Raw genomic sequence first — 20,597 nt, forward strand, 5'->3', positions numbered from 1 at the left:
ACATTCTAATCATAGAAGACATGAGTAATGTTAGTATATAGAGAGAATCGATTATAAGATATATTTTATTGGTATAATTGACAAGGTTTGGTCATTTATTTATAAATTTGATATGCAGAAAAGTAAAGGAACTGAGACTTATACTAGAGTTATGAACTTGACTGACTAGAATTCACTTTTATGAGTCCTCAACACAAATGGGGAAGCTGTAAAGAAAATTGGATTTTGGGAAACAGATATTGAATTTAGTTTTAGACCCGTAGATTTTAAAGTGTCTAGACAGGGATAGACAGAGACAGAAAAACAGAGAGACAGAGACAGACACACAGAGTCACAGAGAGTGCAGACAGAGAGAACACACAGAGAAATACAGAGAGAGAGAGATAGAAAGAGATGACAAGAGGGCCCAGGACAGTCTTGATATGCATACATAATTAAGGAACATGCTAATGAATGTGAATCAAAAGAAATTTGAGTGGTCAAATAGTTAAGAAGAGAACCAGGAAACAATAGTATCATGAAAACATAAGGAAGATAAAGTATTTATGAGGTGGGACTTGTCAGTTGTTTCAGACACTATAGAGAGAGATTGAAAAGATTGAGGACTGAGAAATACAGAAATATTTCAATTGAGAGATGAAGTCAGAAGTTATATTGCCCAAGGTTAAGAAGAGCTGAAGAGTGGAGGAAGTAGCACGTGTGAGTAGGTTTTATAAGTGGTTGCCTGTCAAAGAGAAGGAGGAAAACCGTAGAGTGATAATGTCAGAAGATTGTAGGATCCAGTCATGGTTCTTTTTTCAGAATGGGGGAGTTTTTGACTTGTCTGTATTCATTAGGGAAATATTTAGGAGACAGGGAGAGACTGAATATTAGAGAGAAAACTTGGTGGTGATTGTGGGGATAATCTGCTGGAATAGACAAGAAGACATGGGAACAAGAGTACATATAATGAAGGGGTTAGCTTTGATGAGGAGTACCAAATCTTCAGAGCCTGATGTGAAGAAGAAGGGAATGAAGAATGTTAGGGAATTCAATATTTGGAGAAAAAAGAGTTCATGAAGAATTGTTTCTATTTAAAAGTTAAATTGGAGTCCTGAGTTAAGATGGTTAGGAAAGGGGATATTCTAAGAGGCTTGAGAAGAGAAAGGAAGGATCATGGATAGCTTCTGTGGAGACTAACATAGAGAATTGCTTTGCAGTTGTAAAAGGATCGACAATACTGGTGAGGGCTCAAAAGAGATGAGATGTCATAAATTTGTAGTGGACCCAGTAAACCTAATTGAGTGATTTTATCTAATTCCATTCATCAGTATGTGATAGGAGTGAAGAAGGTGGGTGATGAAAACAATTCAGGGTTGGAGTTTGGTAAGGAAGACATAATCATCGATTGTCTGGAGCACAAGAGATTTGATAACAGAGGATGTTAGAGAATTGTACTGGTTAACTCTAGGATAAATGAGGGGAATGGAGAGGAACATAAGATCAGAGCAAGAGTGACAGCTTGGAAGTCTTTTCCCAAGGGAGAGGATGTGGTATTGGAAGTCCCATTGAGGACAAAGAATAGATCAGGATATGAAGGACATCGGGAGAAATGGAGTAATATGAGTAATGGTTTGATGAAGTTATTCCTATGTTTTGATCATTGAAGTAGAGACTTATAGATGATAATATGTACATTTGTGGGTGAACCTTCTTGTGGATAGTTGAAAATATTGAAAAATGTAGTTTAAGATTAAGAAATGGATAAGGCCATGATTTTGTAGTACACTTAGAAACCTCATGCTTAAAGAGATAATCTTGTGTTTACATGATGTATTATTCATTCAAGAAGGGGCTGGAAAATGTTGGAGATTAAATTACCACACAGCATTATGAAAATGAATTTTTTTTTTTAGTAAATGACTGGTTACTAATATGGAAATTGTGCTAGAGTCATTTCACTGGATCATTCAGGATGTCAGCTGTTTCTAACAATAGTAAAAATTAATAGCACATGAAAAGAAAGGATAAAGGCAAGAAGACTACATGCATCTATAGTATTTATAAACTATCAAGCATATTTGTGGAGAAAAAAAATAGAATTGAAGAAAGGTAAACATGTTGCCTTCATAACCTGCCCCTTTGTTATATTTCCAGTTTCATTACACCTTTTTCTCAATCACACACTTGGTGATCCAGTGATAATACCCTTCTTGCTGTTCCTTACACATAGCACTATTTCTGGACTAAGAGTTCATCTGGAATGCTCTCTTTCTTCATCTCCATTTCCTAATTTTCTAGGCTTCTTTCAAGTCATAGATAAATTTATATGGTCTGAAGAGTTCTTTTTTTCAGTCTTCCTTAATTTTAGTGACTATCTTCTGAGATTATTCTCAATTTTTCCTGAATATAGCTTATTTATACATAGTTTTTTGGTACGTTATCTTCCTTAGTAAATGGTGAGCTCCTTGAGAGCAGGGATATCTTCAGTGCTTAGCATAATGGCCTGGTACATACTACTGCTTAGTAAATATTGGTTGATTAACATGAATTATTTTCATTTCTTACTTAAGCTTACCAATGAAAATCAAGTCACCAAAAGTGAACTCAGAAATCAATTCACTAAACATTTGGGTATCCTTGTCAGGTAGAGAGATGTAGCCAAAGGCAAAATGAAGTCATCTGTAGAGCATTATAGAGGAGCTAGACTATCCTATATAGGATTTTCTAGAAATTCTAAGATACTCAAAGATAAACTAGATTAGAGTATCCAGATGTGTCAAACATGTAGACTTCCTTGTGGTATCTGAATCAGATTAAAAGATAATTTGGAAATATTTTTAAAAGTAAATAAAAATATGATAGAACATAGATAACATTAATATGTGTTTGTTTTTAAAGTCAATATAAAACCCACAAAGGTCCTTTTCTGATTCCTCTTTCTATTTGAGCTTCTGTAAAGGAGCTTTTTACCATTTGTTATTTCTTACTACTTGGGGAGTAGTAAGTTGCAGAGAAGGTGCTAACTCACTTTGGTAGAGAACATTTACTTATTAAGAATTCTCTATAGTGATGAAATCACAGATCCTATCACTGTTTCCACTTTGTTTTATATATCTTGTATATGTTTATGTGTATATGCTGTTTCCTTCAAGATAATATAAACTCCATGAGGGCAAAGGTCATTTTGGTTTTGATTTTATGTCTCTAGTCTCTAGCATTGTACTTGGAACATCATAGGTGTTCAGTAAGTGTGTAATTCATTGGTATTTGCCTTAAAAACTGGGAAAACTACAATGGGTAGAGGATGTCAGAAATTTAGCATGAGAATCAACTTTGATTAACTGTAGAACATTTATAGATAAAACTGGAAGGTCAACAAACAAATTGAAAAATGGAACAGATTTTCCAGTATTTTTCTAACACTCATTATGCTTATTTATAGCAGTGGAACTAAAAAACTTGGACAAACATATTAAAACTTTTACCTCAGTGTATTATATGAAGAAGTAGAAATAGCACTTAGGTAAATTTTGAGAAGGAGACTGGGCAAAACTAAAAAAAAAAAACAACTATACCATCTTTGCCCTTTGGTGACATTTTATTGGCCTGAGGACTTTCTAGGAAAGTAAGAATCCATCAAGAGATATGAGCCAAAATTCTGATGTACCTAGGGAAGATATTGCATATAGCTTTGGAGATTATTATGAAAAACCATACAACACCAGTTAGTGAACTTTGTATTGCTAGGATGTATTTTACGCATAGATTATATAGGCATTCTACCAGTATTTGAGTTTAGGATTATAACTATGTAATAAACAACTATATTTAGTAGCAATGAGGCTTAACCAGATTTTTATTTCTTTATATGTCTATATATATGGTGTGGTTTGGTTAACTATTATTGTGAGAAATGCAATTATTCTGTGAAATAACTTTTTTTCCATTTGTTATTTCTTACAACTTGGGAAATTTAGTAATTTATTCTAAATTAAAGCCTTGAGGACATAGGAAAACCAATTTTGAACTATTTATATAGCTTCAGAGATCAGTTTAGTTCATTTAAAAATTATACTTGCCATCTAATAATGAATCAAATGTCAGTACTTAAGACTAAAATCAAGTTCATTGTGAATCTGCTTTGTTATTGTAGAACAATGGAGCATGCCTCAGAAGACTAGTTTGTGAATTCTGGCATGGCCCCAGAATAGTGACAATTTACTTAGTCTTTCTAAGCTCCATTTTTTTCACCTGAAAAATGTGGATGAGTACTTAACCACTGTCTAACTCAAGGTATAGTGAAGACAAGGGAGATGCTGTACATGAAGCATTTTGTAAACTGTAAAGAATTTTATTGCACATGTAAACTATTATTATTATCATGACTGAAGAAAATCATTAATGAAATTTTGGGAAGGTCTTCTATGGGGAATTTTTTTTTGCTTGAGTAAAATCATTTCTTTTTTTCCTCTGAATTTTAGGAACAACATTCTTTTTTATTATTATTTTTTTATTATAACTTTTTATTGACAGAACATATGCCTGGGTAATTTTTTACAATATTATCTCTTGCCTTCACTTTTGTCCCAATTTTTCCCTTCCCTCCCTCCATCCCCTCCCTGGGATGGCAAATAGTCTTATACATGTTAAATATGTTATAGTATATTCTAGATGCAATATATGTGTGCAGAAGCGAACAGTTCTCTTGTTGCACAGGGAGAATTGGATTCAGAAGGTAAAAAATAGCCTGGGAAGAAAAACAAAAAATGCAAACAGTTTATACTCATTTCCCAGTTTCCTTTTCTGGGTGTAGCTGCTTCTGTCCATCATTGATCAATTGGAACTGAATTAGATCTTCTCTTTGTTGAAGAAATCCACTTCCATCAGAATACATCCTCATACAGTATCGTTGTTGAAGTATATAATGACCTAATGGTTCTGCTCATTTCACTTAGCATCAGTTAATGTAAGTCTCGCCAGTCCTCTCTGTATTCATCCTGCTGGTGATCTCTTACAGAACAATAATATTCCATTACATTCATATACCACAATTTACCCAGCCATTCTCCAATTGATGGGCATCCATTCATTTTCCAGTTTCTAGCCACCACAAACAGGGCTGCCACAAACATTTTGGCACATATAGGTCCCTTTCCCTTCTTTAGTATTTCTTTGGGATATAAGCCCAGAAGTAACACTGCTGGATCAAAGGATATGCACAGTTTGGTAACTTTTTGGGCATAATTCCAGATTGCTCTCCAGAATGGTTGGATTCATTCACAACTCCACCAACAATACATCATTGTCCCAGTTTTCCCGCATCCCCTCCAACATTCGTTATTATTTTTCCCTGTCATCTTAGCTGATCTGACAGGTGTGTAGTGGTATCTCAGAGTTGTCTTAATTTGCATTTCTCTGATCAATAGTGATTTGGAACACTCCTTCATATGAGTGGAAATAGTTTCAATTTCATCATCTGAAAATTGTCTGAGGAACAACTTTCTTTTAGTGTATCCATTAAAGTCAGTGATGTTACTTTGTCTCAACCCAGTTATTTAGAGTTTCCATTGGGTGGCTTTAAAGTCTAGTTAAATTAGTAGGTAACTTGTAAATAATAGTTTCTATTTCACAGCATGCTATGAATCTATTTATCATGTTTCCACAGAATGTTTTATCAAATGGTGATTTGGGATTTCTTAAAATTCATCGCTGTAGTAACTTGTTGCTTTCATTTCCCACATTTTTATAGTGTTACCTTTTACATACACATATTAGGATATATTTGGCATAAAATTAGGCTGCTAAATCAGTAGTCAATGTAAAGAAACCATAAAACAGTTTGGTTTAAATGTGTTTTAATACATAAATCCTGGAAAAAAGGCATAAGCTATTGAAAAAACATATCTTAAAATTGGCAGGTATTTATAGAAATTGTTAAAAAGATATTAGTGAGTATGTTTATTTTTTTTTTTTTTTTTTTTTTTTTTTTTTTTTATAATAAATTTTATTTTATTTAATAATAACTTCGCATTGACAGAATCCATGCCAGGATAATTTCTACACGACATTATCCCTTGCAATCACTTATGTTTCGTTTTTTCCCCCTCCCTCCCTCCTCCCCCCCCCCAGGATGGCAAGCAGTCCTATATATGTTAAACATGTTGCAGTATATCCTAGATACAATACATATTTGCAGAACCAAACAGTTCTCTTGTTGCACAGGGAGAATTGGATTCAGAAGGTAAAAATAACTCGGGAAGAAAATCAAAAATGCAAATAGTTCACATTCATTTCCCAGTATTCCTTCTTTGGGTGTAGCTGTTTCTGTCCATCATTTCTCCAATAAAACTCAGTTAAGTCTCTTTGTCAGAGAAATCCACTTCCATCAGAATACATCCTCGTACAATATCGTTGTCGAAGTGTATAATGATCTCCTGGTTCTGCTCATCTCACTTAGCATCAGTCCATGTAGGTCTCTCCAAGCCTCTCTGTATTCATCCTGCTGGTCATTCCTTACAGAGCAATAATATTCCATAACATTCATATACCACAATTTACCCAGCCATTCTCCAATTGATGGGCATCCATTCATTTTCCAGTTTCTAGCCACTACAAACAGGGCTGCTACAAACATTTTGGCACATACAGGTCCCCTTCCCTTTTTTAGTATCTCTTTGGGGTATAAGCCCAATAGAAACACTGTTGGATCAAAGGGTATGCACAGTTTGATAACTTTTTGGGCATAATTCCAGATCGCTCTCCAGAATGGCTGGATTCGTTCACAACTCCACCAACAATGCATCAATGTCCCCGTTTTCCCGCATCCCCTCCAACATTCATCATTGTTTTTTCCTGTCATCTTAGCCAATCTGACAGGAGTGTAGTGATATCAGTGAGTATGTTTAATAAAGTTGATTACCAGATAAATATTTTCTTAGTGGAAAAAAAGACAGGGGGATGACAAATAAACATAATTATGGTGTAATTCGTTAATTTAATTTTCAAATTTATGAAGAACTAAACAAGACATTTTTACATATGGAACATTTCCATATGCAAAATAGAACAGAAGAAAATTACACATGCAGCCACAAATGTATGCTATACATAATTTGTGTTTCTATATAAGTTTACAACAACTTTTGCATGTTATTTTCTTTTGAAATAGATTTTATGGATAATTCTTATTTGCATGCTTCCTAGATGTTTTCCCTGAACCATCTAACATAACAAAGAATTTTTTAAAAAATAAAGAAAAAAGGAGGAAGAGGAAAAAATCCATAAAGATTATGAATATATTTTAAAAAGTCAGACATTTTGTACAATGCATTTCTTGCTTTGGGGGAAGAGAGGAAAGGTATCTTTTCATATCACATCACTAAGTTTATTCTTTGAAAATATGTAAAATTCATTACTTGTTTTATGGTTGTTCTTTCAAATATTTTAGTCACTGTATATATTGTTTTCCTGGCTTTGTTTACTTCCTTTTTACATTCTTCTCATAAGTCTTTCAATACTCTTCTGGATTTCTTATATTCCTATTTTTCTCATTTTTTGGTGGTATAATAATGTTCTATTACCTTCACGTGCCACAGTTTATTTAATCTTTACCCAGATGATGGACATCATTTATTTTTAGCTCATTGAGATCACAGAAATGTTGCTATCAATATTTTAGTGTGTATATTTTATATATATATGCATATTTGTATATATATGTATAAACTTTCTTTTTGTTGATGAGTTTTTTGGGATATATATATATATGTATATTATATATATATATAATATACATATATATATGCAGAACCTCTGGGTCAAAGAGCAGAGGATCATATGAGAGAATATATGTAAAGTACTTTCTAGATTTAAAAATGTGCTATGTAAATATTAGCCACTATCATCATTTACTATTATTTTTTATATATAATTGCTTCTACTCCTTGTTTAGTGAAGTATAATTTACTCTCCAATGCTGTGAAAGATATTTAATCTGCTTCTCTTTTAATTTAAAAATTATATGATCTTTAATTTTCATATCATGTTTCCACATACAAAATGTTTGCCTGAGCCTTCTGCTAGCCTGCTTTCTGGTTTTCCTGGCAGTTCTTATCAAATAGAGCATTCTTCCCAAAGTATCTTTCAATATCCTTTTGCCCCTCCCTCATTTTAAGTATGATTTAGGCAAAGAAAAATAATGTAATTTCTCTTTTCCCTTCCTTATTGCCTGGGAATGTTTCAGTGTTGAGGTGACTGAATCAGTAGAGAGCTGGAACACTGAAAGCAGAGGAGGTATTGAGGTTGAAAATTCTGTCTCTCTGGCCCAGGGATAGGTTTTTCTCTAGAAGGGAGGTTTGGTAAGGATAATCCACCATTTTCCTTAGATCAAGGTATCATGTGCAAAAAGGGCAAGGGAAAGGGAAATTATACCTTTCTAGTATAATTTAAGCTTTCACCTTCATGCTCTTCTAGGTATAGAGAAAATAGTGTCTTTAGCTTTGTTTGCTTAACTACCCATCAAAGAAATACAAATGGCCTTCAGATAAATGAATAAGAGAAAAGTTTGTTACTCAAAAGGGATAATTGTTATTTTTAATTTCTTGGTTTTTTAGATTTTTGAATTTATATTCCCAGATCATGAATATGTTTTCTGTAATCAGGTTTTTGTTGTTGTTGAGGCAATTGAGGTTAAGGGACTTGCCCAGGATCACAAAGCTAAGGAGTATTAACTGTCTGAGACTAGATTTGAACTCAGGTTCTCCTGACTAAAGAGCTCCTATCTGTCATCAGTTTTGATGAAAGTGTTGATACAAATTTCTCCCCAAAGACTTATGCAAACCTAAAATTGTATTACTTTGTACCATTGTTATCATTATCTTTAATGAAATTATTCATTATTTTTGTGATTTGCTCTCTAATAAATCAATTCTTTAGAATTAGATTAAGTAATCTTAAATTAATTTTAACTTTTGTTTCTTTCCCTTTAAAATCCTACTTAGAACTCTTATGCTCCTTAAAATACCTTAGTTTATTTTGATGATAATCTCTCCGTGAATTTGCTCTCCATTTTATTCTGCCCTTTTCTTTTTCTGTAGCTTCCTTTCCCTGTTCAGTTGAATATATTTCTACACTGCTTTCTATGTATGTGCATTTGGGTGACTATTCTGCCTTCTTTTAAACAGTTTAGGTGGAAGTGAGATTCAAATGACACTTGTTTTCTGACCTTTTTTTCTTCTTATTTATATAATTTACTTTTATACCCTGGTTATGTGACATATTTTTTCAGCCTTTCTCCTTTTTCCCTTCCTTTTTTTTTTAAGATCACAAAAATATAACAAAACTTCTTCCAATACTTCTCTTATTGATTTCTTTTGTGATCCCTGATAACATTAGTTTTCTTAGGGGATGCATATTATTTCATTCCTATAAGAGCATTTCTCTTTCAATTTCTTTCACTTCAGTCACTTCCTCTCTTTTCATTTGCAATATGATTTTATTTATTTATTTTTGACAAAAGCCCCCAAACTCTTGCTTAAGTCTTCCAAAAATCATAGTTGACTCTATGGCCAAGTTGTGTTTTCCACCGAAGCTTTGCTTATGGATGTTTTGGTATTATTCTTTTCAATTAGGTTTATGTCTTGGACATCTTTAGCACTTTATCATTGAAATCTTTTTCTTTTGCTTGCTCTTTTTTCAGCCTTATTTCCCACACTGGAACTTTGCATTATAATTAGGCATTATGTTCTTTTGGAGGGAATATTGGGCCTTATTTGGCCTTGATTAGTTTTCTCTGCATAGTAAATGTTTTTTTTTTTTTTTTTTTTTTTCCCAAGGATCTCAGGGATGGCTTTTGCTGGAGAACTACTGACTTTCAATGTACTTTGTGTGGTTTGATCTAAGATAAAGTCTGCTCACTGTCTTCCTAGTCTGAGATTTGTAAGCTTTTGACTCTAATTTGTATCTGGGCAGTAAAACTATTTTTTTTCATGTTGGAGCATCCATATGCTGCTGCCAGTCCTAGAGCCTACCAGTTACAAGGATCTTTGACAGTCAAAGACTGTGTCAAGAACTTTTCCTTCTTAGTTTTCAATACTTGTGGCTGAGACATTTGGAGGAGCAGTTGTCAGGCCATAACCTGATAGGAGTTGTTGCTTTCCAAGGTATTGTCAAAGGGCATCTGAATGAAAGCAGTGCTGTGCTCAGGATCTTGGGTTTTGCGTCATGGGTTATTATTTCCCTAAGGTCACAGATGATACTTTATTTTATCTGGCATATGTTTTCTCTTATTTCTCTCTTAGGGCGATTTGCTGACTCAGTTAGGCTGGCTTGTCTGCCCTATTTGTAGCATGTTGTCACCAATTGGTAGGTCTTTTCCTCAAGACATCTTTTCCACAAGAATTGCTTTCCTGGATGATAGCTCTGAGTTCTGGGGTAGAAGTAGGACAGGTGGTTTGAGGAGTGTTGTCATTCCCAGGGCTCCTGTGCCTTTCTGCTTATTTGTGGCAGCTAGTTAGTAGTCGTTTCTGGTAGTCATGAGGAAGGAATGTCCTTTATCTACAATTATTTCTGCCCTCAATGATAGCTCTGAGAGGTGGAAACAGTTTTGATGATTGAGGAATACAGCTTTTCCCAAGGCTTTTGGAATTAGTTTCTTGGATTGTTGTTTTTTCCACCATCTGAGAAGTAGTATGGACTTGATGGTGGTTATTCGACTTCCCTGGGACATGCTGCTTCCCTTTTTCTTCCTAAAAGTACTCTGTTGCTTCAGTTAAGTTGACTTGCCTGCCCTGTGGTCTTGCCCCAGGATTCTTATCAACCTTATTTCATACCTTTGATTAATAAGTCAGTTCAATAGTGATGCATATGAATTGTGTACACTTAATTTATGATAATTCAAAGAGAACTATGATTCAAAATTGCTTGGATATTGATCATTCAACTGAATAAAAGAGGTGTTCTCACTTTATAAAGGTATCAGGTATCTTCTTATTTCCATCATTTGTAGTTGGAATGTGTGGAACCTCTCTTTATAACACAGTTCAATTGAGCAAACATTGTATATCATAAGAGATAATAAATAATATACATCAGTAAATATAATATTGTCCCACGAGAGCTTATAAGGGAGGATGTACATCTCTTCAGAAAGATCCAACCCATATATAATCAGAAATCCCTTTAATTACATTCTGAGAGGTAATCCAGCCTTTACTGGATTTTTAAATTTTTTATTTTTTAGTGATTTTTTGGTATTTGGCAAAATAAAATTTCTTGTGAAATAGAAAGTTATTCAAGTAATTCATATTCTCAAATTGAAATTATTAGGTAATTGAGCTCAGTTGTTTTTCATTTTTAGTCTGTTCAACTTTTCTGTTTTTTATTCTATTTCTAAAACACTAAATTTTTTTTCCTGTAATTTGAAATATAGAAGTTCTATTCCCTCTTCATTCCTGTTTTTCTTTAATTCATTCCTTTGAGATTTCTAAATATATGTCCTTGGATATATATTTTTTCCTCAGAGGAATGCTTTATTTGCATATTAGAGGTTTTATTATTTTGTGTCATTTCATCCTTTTTCAAATAGATATTTATTGATTCTATAATGTTCTTTGACCCATTCATAATTCAGGATGTAATTGTTAAAACACCATTTCAATCTTTTTTATCTTGCATTTCTTATAATGATTGCTATTTTTATTGTGTTTGGTCTATAAAGGCTTTTATACTTAAATTTTTTTTTAATTCATTTAATTTATAAATTTTAGTTATTTTTATTTTTGCTTTATTATTTTTGATTTTTTTTAACATTTATCTTTAACTTCTCTGTGACTTAGCACATGGCCTATTTTATGATCCTGTATCAGGATCTGTGTATGATCCTGAGAAATAAATAAAAATTTAAAAATATTTTTGTTCAGAAGATATCTTATGTCTTTTAGTTCTAAATTCCCTAGCAACTTGTTTATTTCTATATTTTCCTTTTTCCTATATATTCCTGTTAAATATGTCCAACTCTGTGAGATGAATATTAAAGTCTCCTAATACTATTGTAGTATTATTTATGGATTTTTCATATAACTTTTTCTTCATGAATTCAGATATTACTCCATTGTATATTTGTTCAGTGTTGGTATTGATCCACTGTTTATTGTTCCTTTAAGCATAATATAGTTTTCTTGTTTACTTCCTTTGAAACTGTGAATTTTTATTTTTCATTGTTTAATGGAATGGTTTATAACCCTGTTTTTTTGATGGGATCACATGATGCATAATTAATTGTCTCAACCTTTCAATTTAATTTTTAAGTGTCTATATTTTTCATATGTATTGACCTTATATAAAATATCTTTAGGTTTTGTTTTCTTATCTGTTTTGTCACTCATTTTATTGGATAACTCAGATCATTGACATTTAAAGCTATGATCATTAGATTAATATTTTCTATTTGTTTTTTAATGTTGCTTTTTTCATTTCCACTCCTATATTAAGCTTGTAATTTGTCTCAGCTATTATTTTGTTTAAATTATTTTTATACTCCTATGTTCCCACATGTGCTCTCAACTCTGTTTCCATTTGTCTGTCCTTTTAGATCTTGGATTTTATGAAAGTCATTAATTTATTTTTAATTTAAATATATATGCAATCTTTTTGTAGTTGCTTTCTTTCCCAACTCAAGTAAGATGTTAGTTCAAAATCTTCTCTCAATTCTTCTTCAATTTCTTATTTTTATTCATTGTATTGATTTTTTCCCATTTTTCTCTTTACTTCCAATGTATCATAAATTTTATTTTTTTGATTTATACCTTTATTCTCTGAATGTAACTCATTGGGGCTTAAATGTTCTGAAGTATCAAATTTGAGCTCCTTCTTCTGACTAATTTCTGTATAATTTCTTTTATATACTTTGCCTCATTCTCCATTCCTTCTTTATTGTATCTCACCTTTAAAAGTATTTATTCATGAGGGAAGCAACATTTAATAGAAGTAATGACATGTTGTACAAATTACTTAATACTCCAGATTATGATGCCCAGTACCATTTTCCTTACCATAGTATGTTCAAAGTCTTTCTTATAATATTAGCCATCTTATTTCTGCTTCTTTGTTCTTTTCCTCTACACTCCATTCAGGTGTCTGATCTACTTTATCTGGGGTTGGATGCTCTCATGGAAGTATAACATTCTGTCAGTGAAGATGGACTTCCAATGCACAGTCTCCTGAAACTATACTTATCATAAGATCTATAGCCTTCTCTACATGTGTAGACTTCTTCACAAATAGACATCTTTTTCCATGGGATCATTTCCTCTCTCTAAGTCTTAATTATTCTTATCATCCATCTTTCATTATCCTGTAACATTTTATCTTTCCAAACCATTGGAAAAATCACCATCCCTTTATTATTTTTCTATGGACTTGGTAAGACTGTCACTTGTTCCCTTCTTTTATATTTGAATCCATATTTCTCTATGCTTTTTCAAAATCATTATTGATGAGATCTTATAACATGAGATAATTAAGTAACCTCTAAACATGAAATAATTGATTTCATCACATTTCTTTTATTCACATATGTACCTTTGTTTCTGTTGTTTGAGAATGTTTACAAGTTGAATGCCTGATTTTTTCTGCAAAAATAGTTTGCCTTGTTTTTGTGGAATATTTGCAAAATATATTATTTTCAGTTTAATTTGAGCTTTCCATACTTTTTTGGAGTGTGTGTGTGTATGTATGTATGTGTATATATATATATATATATATGTAATGTTCCATTTTCTTCTGTGATTTCTTATAGCTGTGAAGTAATCTTGTGTTAATCAAATTTTTATGCCTTCAGAGGATCTTTTTTTCTGGGATATTTGAAGAATTTGTTAATAAGAGATACTAGGGAGATAAAATCAATAAGGTTTGGTAATTAATTGGATGGGGAAAGGAACTGAATTGAAGTTATGAATTTGGGTGAATGGAAAGATAGTGATGTTTTTGGCATGAAGAAAATTAAGAGGGAGGAGTAATTTTTGGGGAAGCAAATCTGTTCTGTACTTAATGTGATTAAACTGTCTTTGTAATAATCAGATGATATCCATTAATCAGATATATAACTGATATTTAAAGCTTTTTAAAAACTTGGCTATATCCTACTTTTGCATTATTACATATTGCTCTGTTATGTCCTCTGTTGTTTAGACAAATTGATCTTCTTGTTGTTCCTTACATGTAACACTGTCTCCGATCTCCATACCTTTTCAGGTTTTGAATGAATTCTTTCCACTTCTATCTCTTAGAATCCATGGTTTTCTTCACAGTTCAATTCAAGCACCACCTTCCACATGAAACTTCTGATCCCCTACAGCTGTACTGTAGCACTCCTTTCCCAAACTAACTTGTATATGTTTATGATGCGTACAGGTTGTATTTTTTTTTTTTTTTTTTTGCTGATGCAATTGGTGTTGCAATATGGGAGCCACCAGTGGCTGCTGGAGGTCTAACTTAGACCTGTAGAATGGATCTCTTCATCTGAGAGGATGATGATGATATGAGGAGATAGAGGCAGCTGCGTTGTCTGACCTTTCTCCTCTTCCCTCTTGCCTCCAATTTATTTCATTCCTAATCCACAAGGAACATCTGTGAAAGCTGTTTTGCAACTCCTTCAAGTTTATAATTCATAGTTGTGGAGGCTCTCAGAGAATTGGTCTGCCCCTTCACTTAGGCATGATCCTTAACAAATTGGGGTTAAGTGACTTGCCCAGGGTCACACAGCTAGGCAATGTTAAGTGTCCACGGCCAGATTTGAACTCAGGTCTTCCTGATTTGTGGGCCCATGCTCTATCCACTGAGCTACCTAGCTGCCCCTACAGGTTCTATTTTCGATAGAACATAAACTCCTCAAGAGAAAGAACTGTTTACTATTTGTCCTTGTATTCTTGATGCCAAATTAATTTTTTTAATTGACTGGATCTCAGGTGATGTTTAAGGGCTAGACATGTACATTTAGTAGTTTTAAGCAGGAAATGAATGTTGAATACAACATATTAAACTTGGTGAGATACAGAGAGAAGTTGAGAGAGCTGTGGGATTGTACCTTGTGGTACATTAGATGCTTCGAAGTAAGACATGGATGATCTTCCTGCAAAGGAGAAATATCAGTCTGACAAGAATGTAGAGAAGTTTCTCAGTTTATCAGCTGGGGATGGAAACAAAAACATTCTCTGGCCTCAGGGAACCTACCTTCTAATTAGATTGACATAGGTATATACAAGATAAATTCAGAGAAGATGGAAGATATCTATAGAAAGGAAAACAGTAATATACTGTGGTACTAGGAAAGGATTGCTGCTGCAGTAAAACTTGAGCTCAGTGAAGAGGAGTTGAAAAGGTAGAGCCTTCTAGGCTTGGGGTCAGCCAGTCAGTGCAAGGAAAGGAGTTGTATGCTGTATTGTGCTTTGTGAAAAGCTGTAATCAACCAACGTGTCTGGACTATAATATTTGTTTAGGGTAGTCAGATGCTATAAGACTGGAAATATAGAGAGGGGCTGAGTTGTAAAAAGCTTTAGATGTCAGAAGATTGTTATGTTTAGAGGAAGTAGAGAACTGGCCCATGAGAAGAGAGGAAAAGGTTTGATAGCTGAAGGAGATTTCTAGGAAATTTGGAAGTGACAACAAAAATGTTAAGCAATCTTAAGTATTAATTAGCATTAATTAGTATAGAGCCAGAGTGAAATTTTCTGCATCAATTTTTCCTGATCCAGGAACTAGAAAGGAGGAGGACTTTCAAGATTTAGAATTCATTAGTGCATGGGAGAAGGTTGCCTATGTTAAGGGATCTGAATAAATTTTAAAATTATTTTTAAAATGTCTCAAATTGCCTTACCAATTTTTATACTATGAAACACATTTGTATCATATGTTCAGAACATATAAACTGAAAAGTAAAATCTAGTGACCAGTAAAATCATTGATTTCTGGAGAGGAAAGTATTTTATCAATTCTTAGTTCATCTGTAAGTAGGATGTAGAATCTATATAAGGCATGGATGTGACTTGCCCAAAGTCAAATAGCTGATTATTCTCAGTTCAGTGTGCTGTTGTGAAGAATTTTATAATGAACTGATGAACCATATCTCTTTTATTAATACTTAGTGACTTCAATGATAAGCATAATTATATTACTTGGAAGCCTAAATTTTATCAAAATTATATACTGATATTTTACTGACATATACTGGCTGTGAGACCCTAGGTAAATTACTTAACTTTTTAGCGTCCAGTTCAATTAGGACTTTAATTTACAGAACAATTACTTGTTTGCTTTGTCTGAGTTTCCTTTTAAAAGAACTCTCTACAGTTGATCAAATCACAAACTGACAAAAATATTTTAACATTTTCCACAGTGTTCTTTCTGATTTTTATTGAATAACATATATAAATAAAATAAAGATTTTTTGAACAAAACAGTTGGAAAATTGTTTTATTAAAATAGATTTGAAAATGGATAAATAAATTCTCTCATTCACAGGAATTTTAATTCTCCCATTCATAGTCCTCCTTATTTTGTTTTACTGTATCCTTGTTATGTTTGTATCCTCTTAAAAAAGATATTACTTTCCAGCTCCAAAATTTATGATTCTAAACTATTTTCCATGTCACATGTTGTTTTTTTCTATCCTCGAACCCCACCAAAGCTCTTAAAAAAATCTATAAATCATGCTTCCATGATGATCTGGTGGAATTTCTCCTTCTCTTTAAAAATTTTCCATGTACTATTTTTTCATATTTGTTTTTTATTCTTTCTATCTAATTATTTGAGTGTCATTCCCTCTGTCCCACTTTTAAAACTTTTTAAAAAAATTGTTCTTTTCTTGTATTTCTTATACTTTGGGCCAATTGTTCTGTTTTTTTATCAAGTCATTTCCAAGTACTTTAGACTATGTTCTAGAACTAAAAATTATGCAAACAGTGCTAGCCTTTACTGTTAAAGGACATTTTCTCACTTATGAACTTCTTATACGATGAAATTGCAAGGCTATTTCCTATCCCTTATTCTTTTAAAGTTTCTCTTTGATATTTTAGCTTAGACTAAGGTATCTTCAAATATATTTTGAAGACATATAATTTTTTATTTTTAAAAGACCAAGGTATTTAACCGAGAGATGAAGAAGAATATGAAATGGTTAATGGATCTATAACCTTATCAACATGATCTATATCAACAACATGATCTATAATCTTATCAACAATCTCTTAAATATGAAGAATGAAACCATCCATTCATTTCTGCATTCTATTTACTGAAATTGCTAAAGCAGGTTCTTGCTGTTTTGATATTGTTAGGTTGTAAAGCTAATCACATAAGTTGTCATCAGTTGTCCTTCATTCTTGTTGCATAAACATTATTTTCTTTCATATATTTCTTATATAACATCTTTTACATTCCTTTATTTGTTATGAGTTTTATTCAGCCCAGAACTTCATTTATTTTTACTCTGTCTTCTGAATAATACTCAATTTTAATTCTTTAGCATCTGTAGTGGACCATGATGGGTGGAATACTTTTATTAGAATATTTTTTTTCAGAGATAGATTTAGGATCATTGCAAGAACTTTGCAAAATCAGTCCTATGATCTGGTCTGATCTAGTCTTCTCTTCCCTTCCCTCCCTCCCTTCTCTTCGCTTCCCTCCTTCCCTCCCTCCTCCCTTCCTTCATCTCTGTCTGTATCTGTCTCTTTGTCTATCATCTTCCTTCCTTTCTATCTATGTATCTATGTATTTATCTATCATCTATTTATCAGCAGCTAGGTGGCTAAGACCTGAATTCAAATTTAGTCCCAAACACTTAGTAATCTTGAGCATGTCATTTAATTCCTAAATTACTTGAGTTCCTCATCTGTAAAATTAGCTGGAAGAAGAAGTAACCAAAAGAATCACATGGATAGTATTGATGGTAAATGGGATCACAAAGAGTTAAATAAGACTGATGAACATTGCACATACACACACATGAACATAAACATGTCTATATAGCCATATACTACATACACTAATGAGCTAAAATATGACTGAGTATTGTTAAACTTTTAACTGAGGGGCTAAGTGACTTGTCTGCATTTGAACTCAGGTCTTCCTGACTCCTGGCCTACTGCTCTGTCCACAGTACTATCTAGCAGCCCCCAAGGAAGCTTTACTCCTGTTTTAAATCTTAAAATGTGTGCCTGAGAATCATTTCACTCACTTTGGCTTGGTTTGGCCATTATTGTTTGTTTCTATGTCAGTGATTTCAATATGTGGTAACTTACATTTCTTTTCTGAGTTTCAGGCTTGTAGAAGTTCAAACAAAAGCAAGTTTTCAGAAGAATGAAACTATTAAATTTATGCTAGAATGAAACTTACATGGCAGACATTCATGAGACTAAATGAAATTAGGTTGATCTCTTAGGCTGGGCCATATAGGAGAAGAAACACACACACACACACACACACACACACACTCTCTCTCTCTCTCTCTCTCTCTCTCTCTCTCTCTCTCTCTCTCTCTCTCTCTCTCTCTCTCTCTATATATATATTTATATTACTTGTTCCATTTGGTCTTAGAGTTGGTGGGATGGATGACGATGGATGACATCCATCTTTGTCATTTCCTCATTTTGGTGTTTGCAGATGATTTTATAACTTGTTTTTTTGCTTAGAATTAATTAGTTCCTTCTTCTCTCTCTTTCGTTTATACCTATATGTCCATACTTCACCTCCAGGCAGTCTATTACCAGTTCCTGCCAACTGTTTTTTCCTTAGTGTTTCTGGAATTGTCATCAATCTTCCCTGAAGGAGGGAATACTTAACCTTGATGAAGAAAACAGATTGAATGAATAAATGAAATATTAAAAGAACATCTCAGACTTATCCCTCCTTTTTTATTTTAATAGCCTCTACATTAGTTAACTTTCAGTACTTCTTTGCTATGTTTCCCAGTTTATTTTTCTTAATTGAGCCTTGCAATTACATTTCTTTGACACAAAGTTGACAAAATTATCATTTCAAGCCATGTTTTTTTTATATATATCCTGCCTTTCTTTAAAAATTTTGAATGTTATTAGATTAAATTCATATTTATCATCATTGTAATTTTGGAAGATATAGAGTCAGGAAAAATAAACATTAGTTCTACCCTTGTTGTTTGCCAGTGACTGATATGGACAGAGCATTCTAAGTTTCAGCTTCCTTATCTCTAAAATTGGGAAATACTACTTTTACTACTTACTGAGAAGATTTTTTCAGAAAGCATTTCATAAGCTATAAAGACAGCTAGGTGGATAGTAAATAGAGTCCTGGGCATGAAGTCAGGAAGACTTGAATTCAAATACAGTCTCAGATATTTACTTGCTTTGGGAGTCTGGGCAAGTCATTTAATCCTGTTAAATTGAGTTTCTTCAACTGTAAAATGAGGATACTACCTACTTTCCAGAGTTGTGGTGAAGAGTGCCTGACATATAGTTGGTACTATGTGAATGCATATCTCCTTCCATTCCCCAACCCCTATAAAGTATTAAGCCAGAAAGCTTCAGTAGTTTCATAGTTCCTACAGAATCAAGTTGAATCATTTCTGTTTTATAGTCAAGACACTGCCTGTCTGTTTCTGGGCTCCTTTTCTAGCCTCATCTCATATTTTTTCTCTCTTCTAATTCTATAGTGATAATGGATTGTTTTATGCTCTGCAGAAATGCCTTAGGCACTCATGCTTGCTTCCATGATTTTGCACAGGTTGATCACTATGTCTGGAATGCTCTCTTTCCCTTTCTTTGAATTTTCTACCCATTCTCTAAAGTAAAATTCAAAATATTAATTCTTCCACATATTCTTCCATGATTCCATTATGAATAATAATAAGATTCCCCCTTAGATCTTAGGTAGTTTTTTGTTTTTGTATTTCTCTGTGGTACTGATCATACAATATTACGTTTTAAACTAAGTAGTATTCTCTCTCTCTTTAAGAGGGTAAACTTTGAAGGCAGAGATAGTATCTTATATGTACACTGTTTCTCAATACTTAACACAGCTTTCTACACAAAATAAATGCTTAATAAATGTTTGTCATATTATTTCATTGTCTATAAATTATTTTTTGAAATTCCTATTTCCCCTCAGTTTTCTTTTAGGACCATACCCAGACCGCTTTTTAACAGCTATGCCACTTGGTTTCATAAAATATTAGTTTCTTATAATTTATTTTCTATTCATCATATGAAAAAATATCTTATATTTCAATTTTAAGAGCTTGTGACATTTAAATGTATTTTAGAATAAGGGGTATGGCTATCTTAAAATCAAATAGTGGGTCTCTATAATCCTTTGTGTCTTGACTAAAGATATGAAATGCATCTAGATGCAGTGCAAACATTAAAAAATAGGAAGATTTCTGCAAATTAACCATGTTGTTATGAAACAAGCTTTTCACAGGACAAAGGTGACATTTGGCACAGATTGGTGATATTACAATATTTTGCATTTTCTTTTTTGCTCCTTTATTAGGTGGTTAGAGAAAATTTAAGCATTAGATACATCTTGCCAAATGCTGATGAAAACTGAAGAAGTATCTCTTTCCCATTTGCTAACAAGTTCTTAAA

At 32.9% G+C, this 20,597-nt stretch overlaps 1 protein-coding gene across 1 annotated transcript in view; it reads left to right on the forward strand.

Annotated features, from left to right (window-relative positions):
* The window catches only part of ATRNL1 (attractin like 1), a 1,270,304-nt gene that overhangs the window by 99,273 nt on the left and 1,150,434 nt on the right, over positions 1-20,597 (forward strand). The gene's annotated exons all lie outside the window — the stretch shown is intronic.

The sequence above is a fragment of the Antechinus flavipes genome, chromosome 2 (assembly GCF_016432865.1).
Source record: "Antechinus flavipes isolate AdamAnt ecotype Samford, QLD, Australia chromosome 2, AdamAnt_v2, whole genome shotgun sequence".
In the NCBI taxonomy this organism is placed as follows: Eukaryota; Metazoa; Chordata; class Mammalia; order Dasyuromorphia; family Dasyuridae; genus Antechinus; species Antechinus flavipes.